The sequence below is a fragment of the Andrena cerasifolii genome, chromosome 11, assembly GCF_050908995.1.
Source record: "Andrena cerasifolii isolate SP2316 chromosome 11, iyAndCera1_principal, whole genome shotgun sequence".
Classification (NCBI taxonomy): Eukaryota; Metazoa; Arthropoda; class Insecta; order Hymenoptera; family Andrenidae; genus Andrena; species Andrena cerasifolii.
This window is the reverse complement of record NC_135128.1, coordinates 8,764,473-8,780,045: the sequence shown is the minus strand read 5'-3', so window position 1 is coordinate 8,780,045 and position 15,573 is coordinate 8,764,473. Positions and strand designations below refer to the sequence as shown.

Here is a 15,573-nt window from a genome sequence, read left to right as displayed (position 1 = left end):
AAAGGTTCGAAAAGTAAAGCACACTTGAGTCGACGGGAAACACTTGACCGGCGCTAAAGAAACATAATTCCACCCCGGCGAACTGAAGTTCCCCCCCCGGGCGTCATTTGTCTTTAATTGCGAATTGGTCTCGCAAGCTCTTATTTAATATTCTTTAAGAGGGATACCTGTTGATCGCGTATTAGATACCTACCTACCTCTCCGCCCGTTCCGATTCGACCGTTCTGCCCGGCATTTCATCTGCCACGCTTTGCCGCCGATTCTGATTTCCAATGCTAATGCGGAAACGCGCGCGTTACCTGGCACACGGGCGAACGTATACATGGATGCTAACACACCGATACATCCGATTGCCGCGCGTCGACTCCCGGTAGAATTTTCCGCAGGCATTCAAATGACGGGGCTCTCCCGACGACGCGGTGTCAGCGGGAGCATTAATGTTGCACCCAGGAATGTTTTTTAGAACGACAATACGACCGGAGCGTTACAGCTGGCGGCCACGTAAATTGTGACACAGCGCATTTCAGGCATTATAACTGTTCCTTTTGTCGATACGCGGCCGGCACTGAAATGCACACGCATTAACAATTCACGTGTAATTCTTGGACGCTCCGTAATCGATAATTCGTCCTCTCTGCGGGGCCGTTGAAACGTGGCCGAGCAGCGGACACGCGGGGTGTACGTTGAGAGGGCACCGGGGAGGTCCGTTGTCATCGAAACCCTTTGACGCTACGTCGCGGAATTTCTCGCGTTATCGTTCCTCTTTTTTTTTTTTTTTGCTTTCGGCGGGTGGACAAGAAAGAACCGACTGCCAGCACGTTATCGCGAGCAGTCCAAGATCTTCCTACGAACGCACACCGTCATCTCTGCGTCTATCGCTGCCGGTTGGACAATAGACGGGTGGAAGGAGTTTTTTCACGCCGTTATTTTTAACTTTTTTGGGGGACGGACTCGCGTCACGAACAAGAGAAAGGCTCGCCGCGTTGACCACGCGCCGGACACGGATGAGTTATTTTGATATCGGGACTTCATACCCCATTAGGCCCGCCTGACGATTATTTTGGAAGCGGGGCAGGACAATACCTTGGCGATACTCTGGCTTCGCTCTATTCTTCCCTCTCTCGGCCATTTTATCTCGCGCACTTTCGACTTTGCTCTTTCCTCTTACACCTCTGCTATTCGGGAAAGCTGATCGCGTCGTTACCGTTTAGCTTTGCGGTTGTCGAAAGGCGAGACACGCGCCCCACTGTTCGGAACGAACGTTGAAAGATATGGAAACCCGTCGACGCAGTTAGCCAGAGAGCAATTCGTAGCATATTGCCGTAAACCACCCTTTTAGAGCAACATAAACGGGCAACTCGCGATGTCGGGGGTGGTCAACAAGGGGTGGGATTTTTCCACGGCCAGAAGGGTGTTGAGGCGAATTATACTAACAAGGTCCCTGCGGACAGTTTACGCCGTATATCTCGGTGAACTTTAAACTGCCGTGAAATGACCGTTTAATAAAAACGGCTACATCGGAAACGTGTTAACTGGAAGCGTGAAAAATTCAACGTAGACGGAGCTGATTGAACGGCAAACAGGCTACCAGAAATCCTTGATTTAATCAGGTTAATTAATCATAAATATTCCCTGTGTTTAGAAGCGAGATTTACTCTAAACGGTCTGAGTGACTCGAGCTGCTCGACCATTTTCACATCTTGCACGCATTATTAGCGTCAGAGTTTTGGCAAGGGTCTCCGGAAGTACCTTGACTTTGATCAACTTGCCTCGGAGTCCTTCTCGGTGCTCGAGCAGTTCTTACATAGCCTGGTTTAGGGTATTGTTTGCCCGCAAAGCGCCGATGAGAAATGGAAGGCATAGATCCTGCTGCCGCATCTCAAGTAGGCATGTCTCATGCTCCCGAGCAGTGACCATTTGTTAAAGTCCACTTTCACCGCCACCTGTCCCCCATCGGTTAGGAAAACAGCTCATAACAGCATCCACTGCGCAGTTGATCGTCGCTTTTTGCTCTGTCCACGGGGGCGCGAACACCGTCTTGCGGATAAAATGTCGATGTCGTTGGGTCCAATATCTGCCGCGTAGATAGCCTCGTATCTCCTGTTTCTATATTTAAAGCAGCAGTATACTCGGCTGTGTAATACGCGTTGACCAATTCGCGTTTGTGCAAACATTGGTGGCTGCAACGTGCGTGTACCTCGCACACGTGCGCGATTAAAATATTGTACCAGCTTGGTGTTGAATAAATTACACATGTACAGAGCGTGTCAGACGTAAGTGGCTGAATCTACTTAATCTTATTCTACTCGCCTCTAGAACGAAGGACGATCCAGGGGCGTTACTTTTTCCAATTCTAGCTTTCGACGTTCCACCACTGACGTAACCACTGTCACGATTTTTTTATATACTACTAGTAACAAAAAATTAAAAATGCACAAAAAAGTGAAAAATAATTGTTTCCCTTATTCAATCTACGACTCTCGTATTCTTTAAGTCGGCGCCTCATCATTTGCACTGTGCAAATCTGACGCCGACTTAAAAAATATGAAAGTCGTAGATTGAATAAGGGAATAAAATATTTTTTACTTTTTAGTGCATTTGTATTTTTTTTAAGTCGGATTTAATCTTTTTTAAATTTGTTTATTTTTGACTTTTTAGGTTTATATATGTATATTGACACAGCATGCTGTGGAGACATGTGTGTACGTACATAAAATAATAATAATGAGGTGAGAATAGTCTATATTATTAACCAGAACTGGCAAAATAGTGGGCCAATATTGACACAGTAGGATGAGATTATAACCTCTTACTTTTTCAAGTCGGTTAAAAAGTAGCACTAGTCACAGTGTCCAAATAGCTTCCCTGAACTCTGTCCTCATCCTCTCCGTACTTTTGGAATGGCCTGTGTAGGAAATGCAAGTATCACTGGGAGCATATAAACGTATTTTTCTGTCGCGCGTGCGGCATAAGTGGCCAAATAATTCGTCGCGTTACGCGATGTTTTCGAGCGCGGAAGATCTGATCGTTTCGTGTCTGCGTTGTAGCAAAACAATTTTCGGGGCAAATTAATAGAACCGTGCCGGGATCGTTCTGGGGAAAAAAATTCCTGGCCGTGACGCGTGCACCGGCGATGTCGCTTGTCAATTTTCCCCTCACAATTCGATACCCCGCGAAAGTATCACGTGAAACGATATCGGAATATCGTTTATGCGTCTCTCTAAATCACGCACTTCGTATTGCGCTTGTTGAGCCCGGTTGCATTCCTATCGCGCTATGCAACGTAACATGAATTCGCCGGCATTCGCGATATAATCACGAATTAATTACTAGGGCTTTATTGAAGTTCGCAATGGTTTTTGAAAATTTTGGAGAATTACCGAAGATCGATTCGAAATTGGAATTCTGCGATGCGTTCGCGGGCGTGTCCCCCGGCCCGTGTGTTCCCACGTCAAGCAACGCGATATGTATTTAATATACACGCGGGATAATTTATTACAAGTCACAAAGGGACAAACAAACGAGGCTATTATTAACGTTCATTGAGCCGAAAGCGACGGTGTACTAAAATTTAGCATCAAAAGATATCACGCTGGAGGGAAAGATAGAGAAAAACGGTTAATTTACATTAATCGCGGGGCGGCTCGATGTGTTTACAGTTATCGATCGTTTAATTAGCCGAAGCTTTGCGGGAATGTAATGTAACTAAGCCAGCTGTCCCCGGTATATTGATATGCAACATATATCTTGGGTTTATGGGGTTATTAAGGACTTCATCCGTGTCTCATGGTAGGATTACTACGTTATTATCCTTTGGTAAGTGGCAGGTTGGTCGGTCGGCTGGTTAGTTGGCCCCTTGTAAGGAAGACCAAACATCGTCCTCCTCCTTTACTCGGTCCCTTGAGCCAGCGGCGAACTAGTAAGACGTTCGCCCCCCGCCAAATCGTCCCGTGGAATGGGACCCAGTTGTGAATTTGACCCTCGTAATTAATTTATAACCGCCGTTCTTGTTGCGAAGGCGGTCTGGGTAAGCAGAGCTAGCGGCTGACCTCGTACGGAACAGTTCTACTCGAGTTTTGGCCAATTATCATGCCGCTCGAAAACAAACTTATTCCCGCTCTCACGCGTGCCGCCGGCTTCTTCCTTCCTCCACCATTCCCGCCACAGGCATACGCTTCCCTCGAATTTTACCCAGGAAACGGTGCTTCGAACTTCATCAAGATCGTTTAGAAATTTACGAGCGATCCCTCAGCGATGACACGAAATTGCATCGTTCGAGTGCCGTGAAATCTCGACCAACATGGGGGGGGGGCGATACTTGGCCCCGTTAACACGCAGAAGAATTGCAGCTCGCCCAGGGAGCGAGAATTACGTGCACGAAAGTCTTCCCCGTTTCCGCGAGATTCCTCTAATGCCCCCACTCCGTGCGCTCGGTACACACGTATTCCCTCTCGGTACTTATTACGGGCCTAGCACAAATTCGACACGGCCGGGCGAGTTGTTAGAATCTGGCGGGCGGTTGGAAGGGGTGGGTGGAGGATAGAGGAATCCATAGATCGCTGGGGCTAACAATCAGCCGTAAATTATGGTCTCAATATCCATTGTGTACCCTCCTTGCTCTCGAACGAGCCTAACCCCGGAGTCTAAGGCCAAGACTACTCACTCCCTCGAGCTGGCACAACGGTGGAAGCACGGAGGGAGGGTCGGTCTGCTCTCTCGCGGCCCAACTGAACCAAGAGATATGTATATTAATGGGGCAATCTTACATAGTTTTGTTTACCTTGCCATTCTCTTAGTACGTATACAATTACTATCCCTAGCCCCCCACGGTATGCTTAGTACAAGGGCTGACTACCTCCTCCCCGGCCTCGCTCCGCGTACCCCTCGTACCCTTCAACTATCAACTACGCGCGTACGGTCTAATTAATCGGCGCCAACTAGTCGCTGTTGCATGTTTTATATACCTGTCTCCTAACAAGAAGGTTACCCGCTACCTTGCCCGAGGAAACGGCCTGGGGACCATGTCGCTACGAAACTGAAGGACCGTTTCCTCAGAAAAGACGCGTGTAAAGACATGTGCGGGGCAGTGTTGACGGAGAGCTCTCGATAAAAGCGGGATCGGTTCTTGGAGGGTTTAAACGCGGCTCGATGGAAATCCATTCTGCGCGCGCGCGCGCGGGCTTTCAGCAAAGAAAATATTGTCCGCGTTGCGAGCGATAGCGGAGCGGAACTTTTCACCTCCGCCCTCTCTCCACCCCTTTTTAATTCTGTACATGGCTGAACGCGAGCGGCTTTGTAACGTGGAATGTACATTTCTCTCGCTGAGCAACCTCATTTGTGTAATCCCCGAAGCTTCGACAACAAACTGTCTGCGGCATTGGGACGTCGTCGCTGAGGGCGCGTGCGGGGGGTGTGAGCACGACATTAACGTACTTTGTAGTTCGGCCCTCTCTCTCTCCGTGCCAGTCAACCCCCGTCCACCTTCCCTCCTTCTCCTCTCCCACCCTCCTGTCCCGTCCTCGCTCACTTTCCTCTCGCAGCTCCATCGTTCTCGGCTGAAATTGCGATCGTAATAGCAATTATCTTATTTCTACTATTGCTTCTTTGTACTTCGATTCGCGACATACGGACTTGCCCGCGACGCGAATCAGGGAGAGGAGCGGCGGACAGGGAAGAGCCGAGGGGTCGAGAGGGGCGCGGAAGGTTCGCGAATGGAATTAAACGTTGGCGGGATGGTGGAAGAGCCGTGACGCAATTTAAGTCGCGTGGCCGTTTACTGGAGCGGAATGACGAGTCTTTTAGCTGAATATTGCCGGGGCGAGTTACAACGGCGCCGTCGGTATTGTTGCATTTTTCATTCGGCCAATTATTAGCCGGGGCACGCGACTTTCAGCGAGCGGCTGGAGAATTGGCCGCGCCGCGGGAAAACGCGCACGGAGGACGGTAAACTTTATTTCAATCCTCGCGCGAGATTGAAGGGAGACGCACGCGACGATGAACCTCGCGCCGGCACTCCAGTAATCGTCACTTTAATCGCGTATCCCGACCGGCGGTCTCGGAGTCAAAGGTAGAGGCGAATTGCGGGAAGAGGCTTGATGAAGCCAATTTGGCGGGGGTCGAAACCGAAAAGCCTGCATTGCGACGGCGCACAGTGGGGGAAATTTTGCAATTTTATGGCCAAAACTACAGAAATGAAAATTTTTAATTTTACAAATTTAATACAAATGTCGATTGAAGAACTGTATCCATTTTCGTGGTCGAAACCTCAAAACTTATTTTTAATATATAAAATTCGCCACTTTTACGTTCTAATATATGAGAAACTAAATTATCCGAGAAACAGCACTTACAAAAATTACGAACGATAAAGATTTTTTATTATTTACATTTATACACTCTTTTCTTTGTTAGATTGCATTTATAGAATCGAAATAGCCCAACGTAAAATAGGAATAAAAATCATTGCAGGATATTATGGGATTGATAACTATTTTATGTATTGAAAATTGATTCTTACGTGAAAAGGTTATTTCTAAACCTCTACTTTAAAAATTGTATAAATTACGTATTAAAAACCGAAACATAATTACTTTGAGGACAAAAAGATATCTTACGCACCACCAGGAATTGAATCCATACCTTGAAATTATTTTCACATCTTTGGATAACACAATATAAGTGTTGTTGTTGTTGTTGTTTTTCCTGCAATATACGTATCAAAACATTAAACAGTAAAGTTGGTGGCATTTGATACTCATATTAGTTCTTCAGTTGACATTTGCATTTATTTTGTCGAATTGAAAAATTTATATTGTGGTTTTGGCCATAAAATCGCGAAATTTCCCCACTGTGCGGCGAACCCCCCCGTGGGACCCACACACGGGGCCAACAACGGAGGGGGTTGGTTCGCCGAACGCAAAACGGGAAGTAGCGTTCCGTCGAGGAGCGAAATGCAAGGGGAGTGTGGGAAAGGAGTGTTGGCCGACGAAATCGTTGAAACGACGGCCTCGCCGTTGCACCCTGAAATTCCCTTCGAAGTAATCAATATTATAGCTCGCGAAGATGTATATGCGAGAGGATGTGGGCAAACAGTGTACACACGTGCATTGTTGCGCGGCGATAGGGGAAGGAGGTGGCTCAGGGTGTAAGAAGGGTGTAACGAGGGGAGAGGGGTGCACGGAGAGGAGGTAGAGGAGCGGAGGTGCAGAGGAGGGGGTGCCAGAGGATGGAGTTAGAGGTGGAACAGAAGGGGTTGAAGAGGGCCGCGAGGTTCATACAGCTAGGGCTCCAGCCCGCGGGGGTGAACTGGGGGGAAGGAAAGGGGTGGACAGCCGGACAAACAAAACCCTTGCTGCTTCATTTCTGCCCGTCTGGCCAGACACCGACCCTTTATACGCGCGCGCTTCCGTCCTATGCTCGGGCTCGCTCATTCCCTTCCCTCCTCGACCAGTATCCCCGGAACCCCTCAATGCTCCGTCGAGTTGTACTTTCAGTACGTTACTTTTCGAGTTCGTTAATTAACGGCACCGTCGCCTCATTGGCGGGCCTCGCGTCCAGTCGAAGGATACGTCGGAATGGCTTTCGGCGCGCCCGGCCACCCTAGATCGCGGCCGCATTGTCTTCGGCTGGCTGGATTCAAGTTTAAACGGAGCTGCCTGTCTTAATTGGAAAACTAGACTGTTTTTTAAACGATTCCACCCGGCATTGTTTCTGTTCGTCTCTGGCGGATTGTATTTTCGCTGGACGTAGGTGCGTGGTCTGTGATCGCCTGGGTTCGTTGTCGTTCATCTTTGATCAGAATGAGGTCAAGCCTGTGGTACGAAAGGGGTGGCTAGGTTACTCGAGCGTTTCATTTTAAGATTCTGTCCAGTGATGGATTTAACGAGCGGCCGATGGAGAGGTGCCGTTTGGGCCCCGGTCTAGAAGGTCTCTCCAGAGTCGCAGCTTCCAAAATAAATTATGATTTTATCTAAACACTATATTTTTTTGGTTTCCCATAATTTTCAGACCACACGCGTGTAAATTTATTTATAATTCTGTTATGCGTACGGGGTGTCCCTGAACGTTTACCACCCCGGATGTTTTCCTTAAATTCACCAGTGATTCTGTCCCTTTCCATTTACAATTTGTTGCACAATTTATAGTATGATTTTTTTCGTATTATTATTATTATTAATTGTCTTTATTACTCTAATGGAAGAAAAGAACGCATAATTTACAAGTGTAGACAAGAAGAGTACGGCTGAGCTCAGCCGGACCACTTTAGAAGCCCACTAAAACCACAAAAAACGGTTGTGCGTTGTGTCAACCACCGACAACGACAATTTCGTGGTACAGTTTTTTGTCGTCGATACAAAAGCGACAGCCCAACCACTGTTTCGTGGTTGTGGTGGACTTCTGAAGTGGTCCGTCTGATCTCAGCCTAAAAGCGAGGCTACAGTGGTGGCACTGATGGCAAGCCTAACCGTGAACTATAAAACTAAATAAACTAAAATAGGGACAACAAAACAATTACACAAAAGTAAAAATAAATAAGTAAGAATAAGATAAGTGGATTGAACTAGGAATAGTGTTGCAGGATAAATAAACGAATGTGGGACTTGATGGACGAGTAGGATTTTAATTAGGTAATTAACAGTATATTTCTTTTTTGTTGCAGGTCAGTGGTGTATACTTCCCAGCCTTCTGAGACAGAGTGACATGGCTTGTTAATGTGAGTTGAACGACATTTTCGTACGCGACATGCGATTAATTCTTTCCAATTTTTTGAATCGTTCGGACACGTCGGATTTCGCGCACTTTCAGCAATGTCTTATATCGAGCGTAATCCGCGCGATATTATTTCTGGCCCAGCTCCAAAAGCAAAGTACGTACAGCTCGGTAGAAACGGGGGTTGAACGATCGCGTGGGGTCGGAGGCGCGCTTTACTCCCGTCGTTTTAGGGGATGAACGATGCGAGACATCGATAATCGCATTTGTTGTACGACCGTCGATACGAAACTTTCCCGAATTTCGTGCGGCCAAGAAGCAAGGGAAGTTTACGACTTAGGAGCTGCTACACAATCTTATTCCCCTGGCCGCGCGACCCTCTCTAATTCCTTAGCTTTCTATTCGCAACAACAAACCCCCGTTTCATTCGAATACCTCCAAGAAAATCATCGTCGGTATATCCGAAACATTTTCACCCCCTGGCACGCGTAATCCGTAGAAATCTCTGCTTCCCTCGAGCTCCCAGCGAGGACGGGTTAATTGCGCGAAACGAGAGGCTAGAAAACAGAAAACGCTAGCGGTAACGGCGTGGTTTATTTCCACTCCCGTTGCTTTTTTTCCTCCCCCCCCCCTCCTCCGGGCCGAAAGAACACTCGGCGCCAAAGTGGGTAGCTAATAACATAAATGAGGAACACAGCTCGCGTTACTTTTTCCCCCCTCGTGCGTTTCTTTCTCTTTTTTTCCGCCAGGGCCAGCCGGCTACGTATAAAGTGGCGAATATGGGGTGTGAAATGCATGTCGGTTTTCCGAGCGGACGGGGTTGCCGAGCCGGTAATAGCGGGGACACAGAGGCGAGGCGCGTGTAGGTTCTGGAGCACGGGCGTCGAGTTGCAGGAGTCAACTTGGCGCTCATTGGCTACTTGCCGGGCGACCGCCACTCGCGAAACATTAGTATTCTCTGCTAATTAAAATGTAACTGAAATTGTAATGGTCTGCGTGTGCCGACGATACCGCGGGAATTGCGGGGGCGGAGTGCCGACGGTGGTGGAGCGTTACACCGTGCGCACGGTATAACGGGCGATGTGTGCTTTTTCATGCTCGGCTTGTGGACTGAATAGAGGAAACCGTCGGGGCCGTTCTGTAAAAAAGACTGCATCACTCCGCGATTGTTCCTATTACTTTTGCCCGGGCTTATTATGTATATTGTTGCCATAGCCGGGGTAGGAAACGAGACGTGGTTGCGCGCAAGCCTGAAGAATTCAACGAGGCTCGTATGAATCTTTCAATTTAACCACAGTCCATTTCGGACGGTGCTCCGTTCCTCGTATCATTGATATTACAGGCATATTACGAGCCGATGGTCAGCGAGAGGGTTGTTCTTCTCCCTTACGTACTAACCGCACGGGAGGGTGGATTCTGATAAGGGTCTGGAGTATTGCTTACGTTATTACCCATGTTAATTGATTTTTCTCCCGCCCATATTTGCTTCTCAAAAATTTTCCCCCCCTCGAGAGGGCTCGAGTTATTCTTCGCTCTTCGTCGGAGATGTCCAGCAAGAAACGTCAAATTTGTATCGCTGTAATTGGTGGAGGGTTGCGATGAAAAGGTACCGCCACTGGTTTCTTCGCAGCGTTTGAAATGCACCACCTTGCCAGCCCTTAAATCACATTACCCTCGGTACCCTTTTCACCTCTTCCCGCGCGCTATCTCCTCCCGGCTCGTCTTTCGCTTTTATTTTATTTGTTTCGCTTATCCGTGCCGTTCTGGAAGCTCGCGCAGATTTCGCGGCAATTTACTTTATGCGCGTTACGCCGCGTTCCGCCCTCTCGCTTCCGCCCTCCGCGCCGTGCCTACCCCGTGTAGGTATCGGGACAGATTTCGGAGTAAGTTTTCGTAGATTTCTGAAATTTGATTATGTTGTAGTTTTTGGTGATATTTAAACGTACCTCAAAGGATTTTTCAAAATTTTGAAAAATGTCGATTTTACAGCTGTTTGAAGTTAAGTGCTACCTTTTTTTCAATACATTATAGCTATGGAAGTAGTAAACGGATGGAGATGAGCTTTGCGGTGTTTATAGAGAAGACATTGAAGTTTTAAGACAAAATTATTTCAGTTTAAAAAAAAAGAATTTAAACCATTTTTGTGCAATTATTTTAAACAAATGCAGGTTTCTAACATCGGGCGCGATTTTAAAAATCTGAAAAAGGAGAATATAGTTCTATCCTTCTCCTTGATGGACAAATTTTCAAAAATATGAACATTTTAAAATTGGCCCCGTAAAAATTGCCGAAAGTTGACGTTGCGTCGCCCAGCACCGGCTCGACCGGTCGGGTACATCTATACCTGATATTCTTATACAGGATTCTCGAAAATGGTAAGTATTTGAAAAAAACTGAAGGAGGAAAAATCTTACTGTTTTCTATATCCAACATAATACGGTATCTCAATTTTTGGTGTTCGCAATATTTTCCTTGAAACGAGGGTGACTTTCAGGTTTTTAAATGGAATGCTATATATTTGATTACCCAATATGAAAGCGACTGTCAAGAAAAATTCAACCATATGGTATACTCTGACCTTCAAGGCCACACAAGGTTAGGAATGAAGTAAATATATTAAACTCTCTATCTAGTAGACTGAGTTTCTTTGTTTCATTCCTAACCTTAAATTTTTTTTTTAAACTGAAATAATTTTTTCTTAAAACTTCAATGTCCTCTCTATAAGCACCGTAAAGCTCATCTCCATCCGTTTACTACTTCCATAGCTATAATGTATTGAAAAAAAAGGTAGCACTTAACTTCAAACAGCTGTAAAATCGACATTTTTCAAAATTTCGAAAAATCCTTTGAGGAACGTTTAAATATCACTAAAGACTACAACATATTCAAATTTCAGCAATCTACGAGAACTTACTCCGAAATCTGTCCGAGTTCGCATGGAATGTCCCTATCGTTTCATTCGACTCTTACCACTCACCCTTACGACCTTCTTACCGGGCGAACACCGACGCTCGACGCCCGTGAACGTGCACGCCCCTGTGAAGCTTGTGTGCTGGTTCTATCGCCGGGCCACCCCCTGGCTGTTGAGGCTTCTGCACTTATTTCGCGCTAATTCACCCCTCAAGACCGCTTACACGCCCTCCCCCATCCACAGGATCCACCGAACCAGTTAGCTTTTTTTTCTCACGTGCCGTGAAGCAGTTCTCGTTAAGCGGTTAAGGGTGAGACTCGGTAAAGAGGGGTTGTAAATTCATTGACTGGCGAAAATACTCCCGCCGGAATTCCTGGAAGCATCTTCCCCGAGCTTCTTCCATTTCGTCGACTTTGATCGTCCGTATCTTCCCAAGCTACCCCTAACAGATCCACGAATGAAGTGTCGACGAATCGAGTTGCACATCCTTCCAAAGTCACGAGAAGTTTATGAATAGTAGCGGACGCAAGATCGATAGTGGACACGGCAATCAAATACACGAGAGCTGCCCCATCCGCGATTCGAGAAAGAAACGCTATTACGGGGCCATTCGCATTTAATACTTGACAAGGGGCAACAAAGGGTGGCTGAGAATTTTCATCGTAAATAAGCATTACGATATAATTTTCTGTCACAACAATGGCTGCCGGTGTTACAAAAGGTTTAGCCACGAGGCGACCGTCGGCTACTACCCGCGGACAATGAGAACGTCCGCGTTACGCCATAAATTGATTTGCAAAAGCGTTCCTGAAAAAGCTCGCTCCTCCTGGCGAGGAGAGAGAGAGCCTCGCCGCCCCGCCGAACGTGGGTTGGGGCCCGGGCTTTTGAGCTTATACCGCAAAAATTACGTCGCGAGAGGGATTGTATTTATGTTACATAATTACGCCACGCGCGGATAGAGGGGCCTGGGGTGGCGGGAGGGGTGGGAAGGAAGGAGGAGGAAAAAAACGCCTGGTCGAGGAAAAGTTTTTCGGCGGCTGGCTGGCTCGACCGACCAACCAACCGACCGACCGACCACCCGGCTAATGAATAGAAATAATTCTCCTGCAATTGTGCTTTTCGGTAGTTTTCAATTAACAGTCGCCCCTCCTACTCTTACTCCTCCTTCCTGCGAAGCTTTTGCGCCATTCTCCGCATCGCCCTTCCCGCGGGCACCAATGCGCGGACAGACGAGCTTCAAGTTTTTAAACAGGTCGAACGTGCATTCCGTGCACCATAATTACAGGGGCTCTTTTATAGCTACCGACATTACTAGGGATTTTCAGAAAAATGATTCGGAAATTTCCACGAGTTACGGACTATTTTTATTTAGATTCTACAATTTAGAACCTTACCACAGCGTTAGACTTTCTGAAGGAGGACACAGCGCTGCAGATCCACGCTGCTAGATCATTCCCAGGGATTCGGTGGCGGCCAGGTTCGGATAGAGGCGCGCGAATTCCCGTGCAGGGGTGGAAATCCGTGTACAGGGAAAGGCTATCGGGTGGTATCCACCGGTGTCGTCGCAGAAGCTGGGCGGAATCCCGGAAAATAAATCGCGTCTCACTGTCAGTGATCCCCCGGTAATATTTGTCTTTTCGCTGGGCCATTTTACAAGATTTCCTATCTACTCGGCTTTATAAGCGAGGAAGACGAGGAATCGGCCGGCGAGAGGCGGCAGAGAGAGGGATGAGACTCGGACACAAGCGTCCGGAGAGTTCACGTGGTGAGACGGGGGTTGAAAAGGGGTGGTCGTGTGTGATTCCCCCGGCTGTTGGGAGGTGGGTAGAGAGAACGGCCGGCGTGAGCTCTGGGGCTAGGTGGAAGGGAAGAGTACACGGGACACAGGGTCCCGCGGGATAAAACGGGCTATCAGATGTGAAACCCACTGCGTCGAAATGTAAAAGCTCCCTGACAAATCGGTTTCTATTACCGCGTCGCGGTGGGTCGCCTTTTTTATATTGATGGCATTATTTTGCACGGAGACGGGAGACCGTATTTTCTGGACACGTAGCGGCGTCCTCCTGGCCGGGTACGCGATCAACCCTCCGCTTATGAATCCTGGTTATTTGCCGGGGAAATTAATGCGCGCTTATACCTTCGTGCGGTCGAGCCGGTATATCAAAGAAACGAACTGACGTTCAATAAAATTGCCTATTATTACCCTTCTTATTAAGTCCTCAAGGGGTTACGCACACCCCCACTCGCTCTGTGCAGGTGCTTCGTTTTACCCTCTTTTCCTGTCGCTGCCCGTGAGCAGTAAAAAAAGGGACCCAACTCTACCTGAGTCTTCTATAAAATTACCAAAAAATCGTTGGTCCAAATATACTCCACCGAAGGAGTTACTTACCACCCTTTCTTCAGACGAATCGCTGTATGCACCCGACTCCTCTGCTTTCCTTTGAAATCGTGCTCGAATGGGTCAAGCTGAAGGCGTCGAATTCAGGAGACACCAGACTCTTCGTACAGTCCTTTATTCTTCGGCGTAGAATCGTGGAAAATCGTTGGCGCAGGGGTGGTTGACCGAGCCAACGGCCTCTGTCCCGTGGCAGGAAGAATCTTCCCGTCGCACAAAGGCAGCCCCGATGTCCTGAGGATCCGCAGTCACGTGTCCCGTGCAAAAAACTAAGAGCACGTACGTGGAAAGAGGCCGAGAGGTGGGCGGAGTGGGCGTAGGAGGTGGCCGGGGTGGGCAAAAAAAAAAAAAAAACGTCCGAAAAGAGCTCCGTGGGGCTCGATGGTGTGAGAAGGTGTAGCCAGACAGTCAGACAGAGGAGACAGACAGACAGACATGCGGGAAGGAATGAAAATAATAATACCGAGCGTGGCCCAGGGCCATAGGTGTCAGTGGCGGCAGGAAGGAAGGAAGGACAGGAAGGAGCGCGTTGAATTTGTCATATGTAAGTTTCACCCTCTCCCGGCGCTGCACGCACAGGCACAAGCCCCTGTGACTCTTGCTCCCTCTAGCACCCAGCCGCGTATCGTCCGCGAGGATTATTCCAGGAAGGTGCCAGGAATCGGGAGGGACCACGTCGAGATTCGGGTCCTTTGCGATGCAACCGTATCCCTTCGGCTGCGGGGCTTCTCGCCCGCGCGTTAGAAAATCTCCCCGGGGTATATTGAGATACTGTCACCGAATTTTCTCCCGCAACCCCTTGAGATCGTACCTTGGGCTGTGGACACACGCGTTACTTTCATCCCCTTTTTCGTTTCAAGGTCGTTCAACCGAGCCCCCACACCCTCTTGACGAAGTTTCCTGTCAGGTACTCGTGTATCATCGCTCTTATTAAAGAACAAACGCACAGATTTCCAACTGGGGAATGTCTGCTCTCCAATAGGGGTGTTCGAGTACTCGAATATTCGAATAGCTTGAAATGCGGACCGAGCCGAGCCGAGTACTCGAATAGAACCGAGCAACTCGAATAGAACCGAGTAACTCGAATAAAACCGAACAACTCGAATGGAACGGAGAATTCGAATTTTTTCGAGCGGCTCGGAGTAAACCGAGCGGGCCGAAAGTACCGAACAGTCCGGTTTGTCGAGTAGTTTGAAGCTTGAATGTTTCGAATATTTTAGAATATGTTTATTTACTGGATAATGGTTCGTAATTATTATTATTTCGACTTTATTACTCGTTAAACAGAAAATATAGTACATAAGGCGAAAGTAAGATACGAGTAAAGGCGAGACCGCAGTAATAATGTGAGTAATTAAAATGTAAACTGCAAATGAAAGTATTCTCTAACTATTGAAAATAAATAAAGTCGAAATAATAATAATAATAATAATTACGAACCATTATCCAGTAAATAAACATATTCTAAAATATTCGAAACATTCAAGCTTAAAACTACTCGACAAACCGGACTGTTCGGTACTTTCGGCCCGCTCGGTTCTATTCGAGTTGCTCGGTT

General features: G+C 47.6%; 1 protein-coding gene across 32 annotated transcripts in view; it reads left to right on the top strand.

Moving 5' to 3' along the window:
- Nucleotides 1-15,573, top strand: part of Foxp (forkhead box transcription factor P) — a 237,005-nt gene that overhangs the window by 55,502 nt on the left and 165,930 nt on the right. For 5 of the 32 annotated variants that reach the window (XM_076823308.1, XM_076823302.1, XM_076823301.1 and 2 more), the window contains exon 2: nt 8,660-8,713. The exons of the other annotated variants lie outside the window; for them this stretch is intronic. The gene's annotated coding sequence lies outside the window, so the exon portion shown is untranslated. The remainder of the gene's footprint in view (nt 1-8,659; nt 8,714-15,573) is intronic. 32 annotated transcript variants of the gene reach the window in all.